Genomic DNA, 12,799 nt, shown 5'->3' with positions numbered 1-12,799 from the left:
CTTCTGAGCCCAGCCCTGCCTCTGTAGAAATAATTATTTTAAGGAAATAGCCTGCCTAATAACTTTGAACAAATATTCTCAAGTTATATTCTTTCAAATAAATGTTTCCTAAATGAAACTTTTCAGAGAAGTACAGTATATATAACAAAAAAATTAGCTGACCCTTTTAAAATCCACGAGTAGAAAGACTTTATTTAGTTCCTGCTCATGTTCACTTAGCTTCTTTTGGCCCTTCTGAGATGAGCCTCTGAGGAACCACTGCTGAACTCTACTAAAATTAGACAATTATGCTGGAAAATTTTTATTTTAATAATATCTTTATTTAAGCACCATAATTACAAACATGTTTGTAGTTGGGTTTCAGTCACACAAAGAACACCCCCTTTAACTCTATAATATTCCCATTATCAATGCTCCCCATATTCCTCCTCCCCCATCACCTGACTGTATTTGAAACAGTCATTCTAATTCTCACTTATTAACATGGTCATTATAGTTGTTAGTGTAGTTATTTATCTAACTGCACTCACCACTCTTTGTGGTGAGCTTCATAATATGTGTCAGTCCTTCCAGCTCTATCTCTATTGTCTCTGAGAGTTATTACAATAATGTCTTTTATTTTTCTTAAAATCCATAGATGAGAGAGACTATTCTGTGACTATCTCTCTCCCTCTGTATTATTTCACTCAGAATAATTGTTTCCAGGTCCATCATGTATAGGAAAATTTCATGATTTCATCTCTCCTAGCAGCTGTATACTATTCCATTGTGTATATCTAACACAGTTTCTTTAGCCATTCATCTATTGAAGGGCATCTTGGTTGTTTCCAGATTATAGCTATTGTAAATAGTTCTGCAATTAATATAGGTGTGCAGAGGCATTCTTATATTGTGTATTTTTATGTTCCTAGTATATATCCCTAGGAGTGGTAGAGCTGGATCAGATGGGAGCTCAATTTTCAGTTTTTTGAGATCTCCACATTGTTTTCCTTAAAGGCTGGACTAGATGGCATTCTCACCATCAGAGAATGGGAGTGCCTTTCTCCCCACATCCCTGCCAGCACTGAATGTTTTTGTTCTCTGTGATGTGTGCCAGTCTCTGTGGTGTGAGATGATACCTCATTGTTGTTTTGATTTGCATTTCTCTGATGATTAGTGATGTGGAGCAGCACATCTTCATTTGTCTTTTGGCCATTTATATTTCTTCTTTGAGAAAGTGTTCATTTCTTCTCCCCAATTCTTTGATGGGGTTAGATTTTTTTTCTTGTTAAATTCTGTCTGTACCTTGTATACCTTCAATATTAGCCCCTTATATAATGGGTATTGGATGAATAGTTTCTCCCATTCTGTGGTTGGCTTTTGTATCTTAGGCACTATTTCCTTTGAGGTGCAGAAGCTTCTCAGATTAATATAGTCCCATCTGTTTCTCTGCTTCCACTTGTTTGGAGACTGCTGTTTTCCCCTTGAAGATACATGTTGCTCTATATACCTTTATTTTTAGGTCTGATATCAAGGTCTTTAATCCATTTCGATTTGACCTGCTGGAAAATTTTTAAAGATTGGAACTAGAGTCACCTGGGAAGGGAAAGGAATGAATCTAAGAGTAATTTAAAGGGAATAAATGCTCCTCTCTGCAGATTATAAACAGGAAACAAAGGGAAAGAAAAAGTAAACAATAATTACTGAAATGTGGCCTAAGGAAATTACCTAATGTTAATTAGAAGATAGTATCTCAACAGGTGCTTAGCATTGGCAGGCAAAACTCGAATAAGGAAACCAGTGATTAGAAACCAAAGAGGATAATTAGTATAAGACATGAAAGATTAGAGACAGTTCTAGTATTAAGTAACAGAAAGATTGAAATGGCCAGTAAAGCAAAAGTCTGTATAACAGTGGAATAATTAAGGAGACAGCTGGATGCAAACTTTCTGCACTGGATGTACTGTAGCTAGCAGTGCACAGATTTTAAAGTAAGCAGAATCAGGATTGATTAAAAGTTAAGAAACAAATGATCTATCCCTTAAAAAACCTGGTAAGATTACACTAATGTGGCTGAAGAGATATTATTTATGTTAATTCATGTTAAGGTACTTCCCTTATATGTAACAGACATGAGACTGATCTCTAGCTCTACATAGTATCCGCTAAGCACCTACAGGCATGATCCCTAAGCACAGAGTCAGAAATTGCACTTGAGGACTGCCAGGTGTGTTTCAAAACCTGTCCATAACAACAAACAAAGAAATAAGGCAACAAACCTAAAATAATTAGCATATAATTAAATTCATGAAAAAGAGGAAAGCATAGGTGAACAAACAGACACCAAAGACAATTACTAATTGGAGATCAGAAGAAGGCTAAATGTAATTAATTAGTTTAATGCTAAACCATGAATATCCGAGACACTGCTTTTTGGCACCTTATTCTAGAATCAGTTTGTGAACTGAAATTTGTAAACCACATTTAACTATGAGCCACCAGATGTACACAAAAACATTAATGGCATGGTTAAAGTCCTCAATAGGGCCAATGGAAAGAGATAAATAAATAACTATAAGGAAGATGGAAACATAGTACAATGGTACAGTACTTGCCTTGCATGTGATTGACCACAGTTTGATCCCTGGTGCACCATATGATTATTGAGGTGATACTTAACTATAGAGCCAGGAATAAATCTTGGCCACCACTGGGTGTGCATTACAACAAAAGGAAAGAAAAGGGAAGATCTAAAATGGCAGTGAGATGGTGGTAGCAGTAGCAGTCTCAGCAACAGTAGCATGGAGGAGCCTGGTGACTCCAAGAGCTGCTCATCTGCACATGAACCTGAGTGTGAAATTACCAAAACCCCTGAGCCTTGCTGAGTACAGAATCAGTGAGGTAGAAGATGAATGCATAACCCCTGCATACAGCAGAAGTTGGAAGAGAGCCTTAAAAAATTAACAGAAGATAGAAAATATCCTCAAAATAAGTAAACAAATTACAATAAACCTTTCAGATAAATTCAACAGGAATAACATAAAAATGATTGGATTCTCAGAAAGGTAGAAAAGAAATTCCCTGTGAAAAAGCAACAGTCAAAGGCCTCATTGTGGAGAAGATTCCAGAGAAGAAAATTGCATGTACCCACATCTTGGATGTACTAAAGGTACCAGCTAACAGAGTCCAAAATTAAAAAACCCCAAGGTACATCTTACTCACACTGATGAAAAACACAGATAAAGATAGAATATTGAAAGGGGAAATTACATGCAAAGAGCAAAGATTCACAGCAGAATTATCGCAAGTAACCCACCAGGGCTGAAGGCAGTGGTGGAATATAATGAAATACCCAAAAGAAAAGAATACATCACCATGGATACTTCACCCAACCAGATTTTTATTCAGGTATAAAGTAAGGATATACTGTTCCATGGATAAGTAACAGACCAGGAACTTTACAGACAAGTATCGAACCTTAAAATAACTGATAAGGTGACTTAAAGGCAAGACAACCCACACAAACACAACAAACACCTCCAAAAATGATGCAAAGTCCTATGACAATAATGTACCTTAAAGTCAATGGACTATATGCACTGATTAATAGACAAAATAAGTCAGAAAATTGAATCCAACATTTTGCTGCCTGCAAGAAACTCATCAGAATAGTTAAAGAAAACAGACTCAAAGCCAAAGTTTGGAAGACAAGAAAACAATTCATTTAAAAAGGCTGGAGTATCTATATTATTATCAGATGACACAGACTTCAGGTTTTAAAAAGGCAGGGTCATTTCTTAATAATCAAGGGAAAAGTACATCAGGAAGAAATCGCACTCCTAAACTGACAACCACTGAGGGAACAGAAAAATGCTTTAAATATGGTAATAAAATTAAAGAAAGACATCAATAGCAAAACAATTGTATTGTGAGACTTCAACACCACTCAATCAAATTTTAATAGATCAATAAGGCTGGGGCCGACGAGGTGGCGCTGGAGGTAAGGTGTCTGCCTTACAAGTGCTAGCCAAGGAAGGACGGCAGTTCGATCCCCCAGCATCCCATATGGTCCCCCCAAGCCAGGGGAAATTTCTGAGCACTTAGCCAGGAGTAACCCCTGAGCATCAAACGGGTGTGGCCCGAAAAACAAAAACAAACAAAAAATAGATCAATAAGGCTAAAACTTAACAAGTCTATAACAAGAAATAGAAGAGTGGCTTATTAGAAATTATATATACATATATATAGGCAGAGAAATTATTTGGTATGGCCCAGCATTCATTCATAACAAAAATTGACAAAAAATGGGAATTGAAGAATTCTCATTCTCTTCTCAATGTAGTCAAAGTTATTTACCACAAGCCCATGATAAACATTATACTCAAAGGGAAAAAACTAAAAGTCTTTCCTTTAAAATCTGGCACAAGACAAGATTTTACCTTCTCACCATTTCTGTTCAATAGAGTACTGGAAGTACTTGTCAGAGAAATTGAGCAAGAAAACATATCAAGATCATCCAGATAGAAAATGTTTGAAGATGACATATTATATTTAGAAAATCCTAAATACTCTACAAAAAAGCCTCTAGAAACTATCTATTAGTATACTAAAGTAAGGTTATATATGTCATACCCACAAAATTATGATTTTTCTAAAAAATAAAGTGAAGAAAGATTCTAAAAATAATACCATTAACAATTTTGCTTCAGAAAACCAAGTATTTTGAAGTTAACTAAAGATGTGAAAAACCTATACAAAGAAAGCTACCAATCACTTGTTCAAGAAATAAAAGAGGACACATGAAAATGGAGCAATAAACCCTACTCATGCATTGGGAGAACTAACACCATTTAAAATGGCAATAATTTGCAAGTGTACCATGCAGATTTAATATAATCACTATAAGAATACTCATGGCATTTTTTCAAAGAAGTAGATTAAATACTCCTGAAATTCATATAGAACAATTTTACATTTTACATCCTCAATTTACATCCACAAATACAAATAAATCTTTGAATAAAAGTAGTTCAGTGGCATCATTTCCCTAGTTCAAAATGAACAATAAGTCAGTACTTATTAAAACAGCATTGTACTATAATAAAGATAGATCCTTGATCAGTGAATAGACTTGAATATTCTGAAAAAGACCCACAAGTATATGATCCACTAATCTTTGATGAAGAGACAAGAAATATAAAAAGCAAATTAAAATGGTTTAAAATCTGATATCAGACAGTAAGGCATAAGTTACAAAAAAGAAAATTTACACAGAAAACTCTATGGTATTGAAGCTAAAGTCATCTTCCAAGAAGAAACACTATGGGCCAAGCAAGTGAAAGAAAAGTAAAACAAATGGAACTACACTACACTGAGAAGTTTCTGCACCTCAAAGGAAATAGTTACCAATATAAAAAGACTAAAATTGGAGTGTGAGAAACTGTTCATCAATACCCATTTTATAAGGTTTTGTTTTTGCTTCATTTTTTGGGCCACACCCGGTGATGCTCAGGGGTTACTGCTGGCTATAGGCTCAGAAATTGCTCCTGGATCAGGAGACCATATGGGACACCAGGGACTGAACCCAGGCCATCATGGGTCTTCTGCATGCAAGGTAAATGCCCTACTGCTGTGGTATCGCTCCAGCCCCCTTATAAGGGCTTACTATCTAAACTATACAAGGGATTATTGAATTCAGAAAGATATATTTCCATCCAAAAAATGGAAAGAAGAATTGAACAGATATTTTCCTAAAGAACTACAGATGACCAAAGGGAACAAGCAAAATGCTTCACATCACAGACTTCCAGGGAGATGAAAACCAAAACAACAATGAAATATCATCTCACACCACAGAGACTGGCACACATCACAAAGAACAAGAGCAGTCAGTGTTGGATAGGATGCATGGAAAAGGGACTCTCATTCACTGCTAATGGAATTGCCAAAGGGTCCAGCCTTTTTAGAAAACAATATAGATATTCATTAAAAAATAACCTAGAAATTGTGCTTCTATATTATCCAGCAATATCACACTTAGGGATATAACCTAAGAACTTGAAAATACAATAAGAAAAGCTTTTTGTACTCCTATGCTTATCACAGCACTATTTACAATATCCAGAATATGGAAACAACCCAAGTGTCAGAGAACAGGTGAATGTATAAAGAAACTATGGTACATTTATGCAATGGAATATTATGCAGCTATTAGGAAAAATAAAGTCATGAAACTTGTTTATACATAGTTGGATATAGAGAGTATTATGCTGAGTTAAATGGAATATTATGCAGCTGTTAGGAAAAATAAAGTAATGAAACTAACACATGGGTAAATAAGGAGAATATTATGCTGAGTGAAATGAGTCAGAATTAAAGACATAGCATAATCTCATTTTGGTGATATAAAAATCAAGAAAGATCATATGGTAATAATATCCAGAGACAATAGAGATGAGTGCCAGGAGGACTTTATCTTTGCTGGAAGCTTGCCACAAATAGTGGTGCAGTACAGTTAGGGTAGAGATGTAAACACTGTGACAATTGTGATTGGAACTGATCAATCTGGACAAGAACAGGTGCTGAACAAAATGAACTGAATACTGAACAGAGATTAACATGATATGCAAGATACACCTCCATTAATAGTAGTGCAAACCACAGTGTTTAAAATGGAAAAAAAAAGTAGGGAGAAAGAGGAGAGAGAGAAAGGTATAAAATGCCTGCACCAGAGGCAAACATTTGAGATGATGGAATAAAACTGGGGCATTGGGGATGGGAAATGTGCACTTCTGAAGGGTAGAGTATATTGTAAGACTGAAAATCAATCATGAACAACTTTGTAACCATGGTGTTTAATTAATAGGGAAAAATAAATGACCCGAGATGGCCAGAGAAATAATACAGACAGTATAGCATGAATATAGTACCAGCATACAATGTATTTTCCTTGAAAATTCTTGACCTGATTTGGTCATTGGCACCCCTACCTCCTGTAAGTGATATAATTGAGGACAGAAAAAGCTCTAAGCACTACTGCCACTACTTCTGGGTGTGGCCCAAACACACAATACAAACACAGAAAGAAAACGAAAAAATATTTTAGAAAAATCACAGTGATTTTCTTGGTGGCAAATGTTAATGCATTCTCTTATGATGAACATACAGGTCTTAAGAATATGGAAACATATTAAAAAAAAAGAATATGGCAAGCAGTTAAAGCACTGCCAGAAAAAAAATAGTTCAACTGATTGTACAAATTTCATCTTTGAGAGGAAGTGAGGAAGCTACTGCTAGAATACATAATTTCATACACCGATCCTAGAAATCATAATTTCATTTTTATTGTATGACAAATACAAATATTTTAAATTTTATCTAAAAATGTACTTGTACTGTAAAATTACCCCCACACACTGTATCTCCAAGCCCAGGTGAACGAGTCTGAATCAGCGTTGCACAAGAACTAATCCAGACCAGGTGGAGAGTGAAACGCGTTGTAGTCTGGCAGTCTTCTACCTCGTATGGATTTCCTCCTGCCTGCCAGAACTACCGTTTTTATTGAGTACAGGGACATTCCTGATTGGGGCAGTAAACCCACTCAGGTTTACAAACAAGTCAATCTCTGTTTGGAGGTAAATTCAAGTTGTAAACAAACATGCAAAGAAACTAGGAATGATCTTTGTTTGGGGGTAAAATAAGGTGCAACCCAACAATGTACTTCTAAAAAGGAACGGGTTTCATTGCTCTATGTTAATAAAAGTCCCAAACTCAGGAGGGATGGAAAGATGCCTCAAAAGGCCAGATGGGGACAGAGCATAGTACAGTGGGGGTAGGAAAGGCATTTGGCTTCAACAAAGACCAGGATTCAATTTCCATCATTCCACATTGTCAGTAGTGATTGCCCATAGGTCAGGGCTATAAAACCAGGAATGATCCCTAAAGCCAAAGGAATGTGCCCCTAGTCCTACCATGCATCTACTTTGCATGAAGCAAGCCTGTGTTCAATCCCTGGCACCTCAAGATTCCCTGAACATTAAGCAGTGTTCTGGGGCTGCTGTTTTTCAGTAGACTTCAAGATCAATGGCCCTGGACACTAACTTGGAAGTTATAACCTGAAGGAAGGTTGAACACCTGTACCTACCATAAAATCCATGTGCAAGCAAGTGCTCTATTGCTTAACTACATTACCAGCCCCAAGAGATTAGGGGTATAAAGAGCATTTGCCTTGGATGTGAGGTCAAGAACTATGCAAAAATGTTTTTGGCAAACATGCTAAAACTGGGACTAAAATATTTTCTTGATAAGGATGTTTCCTAGATAATATTTTCTAGGCTGTTGGAAAAACAGCAGGGAAGAGATTTGGAGCAACACTTGTCTGCTCAAGCTTTATTCCCATGCAGAGTGCTTAATAGACTGTGTGTGAGGTTCTGGGTACTGAACTGGGACAGGTCTTCTGCACTAGCTATCTCTACAGCCCCTTTTCAGATATTGACCCAGGTACATTTTTTTGGTCCATTCTAGGATTGGCCTCTGTAGAATTTCTCTCCCCAAACATCTTTCCCTCCAGGAACAGCAAACCAAGAAATCGACTATCATATCCACAGATCTTGCTGCACCTGGACATTGCCTCAGCAGGTGTACACTCCACACCCCAAGACTTAATTTAAGTCCCAGGTGTGTTGTGGGTAGGAAAATAAATGCCCCAATGCTCTTAGCAAAGACACCCTCTAAGGGAAAGCAGGAAGCAAGTCAACTAGGATGGATTGACTTTGGAGGGATACAGCTTCAGTATCTTTTCTTGAGGGGATATGTAGTGTGGACACAGGATGAAATCTGTGTCTTCCAGAATGCAAAGCCTATGCTCCAGCCTGTTGAGCTCATTCTGCACTATGACCCCTGACATAAAGCTGGGTCCTCCCTTTTGGGGGAGTCCCTCCCAATTTACCTCAATACAATATGCATTAGTGTGGCCACCAGTCTACTCCTAACCAGCAAGGTGTCTCCATTCCAAATCCCCTAGGTAGAGTGGTGGGAAGAGGTCAAGCTGCACTTTGAGAAAATCAAGTCAGAAGAAACCTGTCTACACCGCCTAGAAGAGGAACTGGTGATGAGGAGAAGGGAGGAGCTCAGGTCTGTGTATGGGACGGTTGTTCAGAAAGAAATTTCCCAGAAAATTAGCTCACACCGGAGTCTCTTCTGCTTATTTCAGACATGCCCTGGAAATCAGGGAGCACTATGAGTGGAAACTGGAGAGAGCTAACAACCTGTATATGGAACTTAATGCCCTTATGTTACAACTGGAGCTTAAGGAGCAGGAGTTGCTGAGGTAAAAGATTTCTTTGTGCACCGGGTCTCCCCCAATCCCTTTTGACTACATGTCTAGGTGAAATGTCCTATCTTTAGGAGAGAGCAAGCTTTAGAGCGAAGGTGCCCAGGTCTGTTGAAGTCACACCCTTCCCGAAGCCTCCTACATGGGAACACAATGGAGAAGCTCATCAAGAAGAAAAATGTCCCACGAAGCTGTCACCTCACAGTAAAAGGTGAGACCAAAGTTTGAAAAAGACTTGAAATAGTAGAGGGCATTATGGAGGGGTGGGACAAAAAAATAATATGGGAAAATTTGCTTTCATTGAAGAATTTAATAATTTCAAATTGTACTTTCCCTATCAGGCCAGATAATCTCAAGACAGAGTCTTTGCTGCCTAAATTAGACTCTTCCCTACCACACATGATTCAGTGGTTGCTTTTATCTGGGGGGGGGTGCACCCATCAATGTTCATGGGCTAGCCCTGGCTCTACTCAGGAGTCAGTTCTGGTAGGCTTAGGATGCTAGATATTGAACCTAGGTTGACATGTGCAAGTCTCTACCTCTCATGCTATCTACAGCCCCTCCAGAGCCCACTTTGAGACCATCCTATAGTGCTCCCTCAAGGTTTTAGTCATTCAGCATGACCTTTTTCTTTTGTGGATCATTCTGGTTTTTTTTGAGGGAGGGATAAATGGGATATGCCCAGTGGTATACAGTGTTTATTCCTGATGGTACCAGGAATTGAATGTCTGCTACATACAGGACCAGAATCTTTCCCACAACTATCAAGTCTCTCAGTAATCCTTTGATGTACACCTGGAATCTGGAGTTTGTATGAAGCCAAGTGAGAGATTGTTCCCTTTACTTTCAGGACTCTGGGCTAGGATGCCTGAGTTCTAGGTGTTAGATATCAGCCACTTATGCCCCCAGCTTTATCTGGCCAAATTTCCTGGTCTGGAATTGCCTTACCAGCATTGGCAAAGCAGGATTTTGAAGCCATCTGGGCAGCTGGAAAGCACAGACAGGTGGAGGCTGTTGCTTCCCACACCTCAAATATTGGCTGAAGAATCCACATCTTTGTAGGGGATCTCACCAGTCAACGTCTCCCATAGCACAACACCAATGGACCTGTGTGTGGATAGAGGGAATCTTAACTGGAAAGGGTTCTTTCTAGCAGCCTGGCTGCAACATCTCAGTCAATTTTCCAAGCCCTTTTCCTCCCTGAGCTGGCCATCACCAACTCTCAGTCTTCTGCTTGGACCTCACCAGATGTCCACATTCTCAGACACTGGCTCATTGCGGATCACTTCTGAGGCCATCCAGGCTACTGTCCCTGTAAAGGACATCTTGGTACTCTTGTCACTCAGCTCCTTTGAAGTGTTAAAATCTGAGATCTTCACCACATCATCATATGTGATTAGCATGCTGGTAAAGAATGAAGTCAGCTGGGGCCCAGGAACTCAACATATCTAATTGCAGCAAGCCAGGCCGGAGAGATAGCATGAAGATAAGGCGTTTGCCTTGCATGCAAAAGCACTGTTGTTCGAATCCTGGCATCCCATATGGTCCCCCTTGCCTGCCAGGAGCAATTTCTGAGCACAGAGCCAGGAGTAACCCCTGAGAGCTGCCGGCTGTAAACCAAAATAATAATAATAATAATAATAATAATAATAATAATAATAATAATAATAATAATAACTGCAGCAAAAATAAATAAATAAATAAATAAAAGTCCTAAAGTAATTTTCATGTAGGACTTACATTTTCTTGAATGGTAAATGCTCAATACATAAGTGATTAAGACACATGTGTTTTAATAACCAGAAAGAGAAGAAATTTCTGTTTTCCTGATAAATTATGTAGGTCTTATACTTGTTTTCACAGGGATGGTAGTTTATAGTAAATAATGGTATTTGAACTTAAACCTTAAATAACCCGAAAGAAATGACAGTTGAATCTGGACACGCCCCTTGGACACGCCCCGTGTCATGTTTGGAATAAAAAAAAAGACTTAGACATTTTCGGGTTGAGGGCTTGATAATGGCCAGAACCATGTCTTCTGGTTCGCAGGGGAGGAGGGCGGAGATAAAGCATCAGAGAGATGCTGCCTGCTTTATTTCTTTTTTGCACCAGGGCCTACCCTGGCCGCCTCTGGCCGGTGAATTTTCATTTATCTCTCCTTTTTTTTTTGGTTTTTGGTTTTTGGGTCACACCGGCAGCACTCAGGGGTTACTCCTGGTTCTAAGCTCAGAAATCAGAAATCGCCCCAGGCAGGCTCGGGGGACCTTATGGGATTCAAATCACCATCCTTTTGTATGTAAAGGCAAAAGCCTTATCTCCATGCTATCAATTCACCCCCATCTATCTCTCCTTCTGTCCCAACCCCCACCCCACCCCACCCCACCCCCGCCACACACACACAGACAGTGGCTGCAGGCCTCAGACTCCAGGAGGAATAAAAATTATACTTGGTTTCTACTTCTCCCCTCTTTCTCTCTGTACCAGGTGGGTGGCTGCTACATGTTGGCATCCCTGGATTGGAATCCCCACGCAAAAGTTGGGCTTCATGGGCCCTTGAGAGCCTTGCAGCACCCGGCCCTGGTAGCCTTGGGACTTTGCAGCTTGCAGCCCTGAAGCCCCGGCAGTCTTGGGCCTTTGTAGTTTATAATGAAATCGAGCAATATTTTTATTAAAGTTTTTATTGATATAACATTGGTTCAGAAGTGTGTAAATATTTATACACTTTAAAAATATAACCACACATCATGTCTATGAGAGAAATGACAGAACCCTCTACAACAGTTCAGTGAACCCTTTAACTCCACTCCATTATCTTGGTAATCTCAAGTCTATGACAAGATGTTTGCTTTATTTGACATTTTCTATTCTCTTTCGTTGTCTTTAATTCCATATATTAATGATATCATCTGATATTTATGTATTTCCTAATACCAGTAAATTACTTCATTTAGTGTGCCTCCCTCTACTTTCATCCATGTAATTCAAAAACCAAGATTACTTTTTTCTTTTCGTTGAGTAAGATTACATTTTGTATATAAAGCAATAGTTATTTTAGTGTAGTTTACATTGATGCAGCACTGCATCAATGAACTGAGTTAAACTGTGTTCAAAGTGAGTCAATGGTGGTATGCAACTAATGTTAACATGTTAAATAGCAAACTTAAAAAATGCTAGCATTCATGGTATTGATATCACTGCTGCCAAAAGGACCCAAAATTTTCCACCACTATTTTTCTGTTACTTTTTTCATCACCCCACTTCTCCCTCACTGTTTGGTAATATCAGCTTATTTTAGGGGGGGGTGTCACACCCATCAGCACTCAGGGGTTACTCCTGGCTCTATGCTCAGAAATCGCTCCTGGCAGGCTCGGGGGACCATATGAGATGCCGCAATTCGAACCAACGTTCTTCTGCGTGCAAGGCAAACACCCTACCTCCATGATATCTCTCTTCCTCCGGTAATATCAGTTTTATACTCCAAAGTCAAGG

This window comes from Suncus etruscus, chromosome X (assembly GCF_024139225.1).
Source record: "Suncus etruscus isolate mSunEtr1 chromosome X, mSunEtr1.pri.cur, whole genome shotgun sequence".
Lineage (NCBI taxonomy): Eukaryota > Metazoa > Chordata > Mammalia > Eulipotyphla > Soricidae > Suncus > Suncus etruscus.
This window is presented reverse-complemented; position numbering follows the sequence as displayed.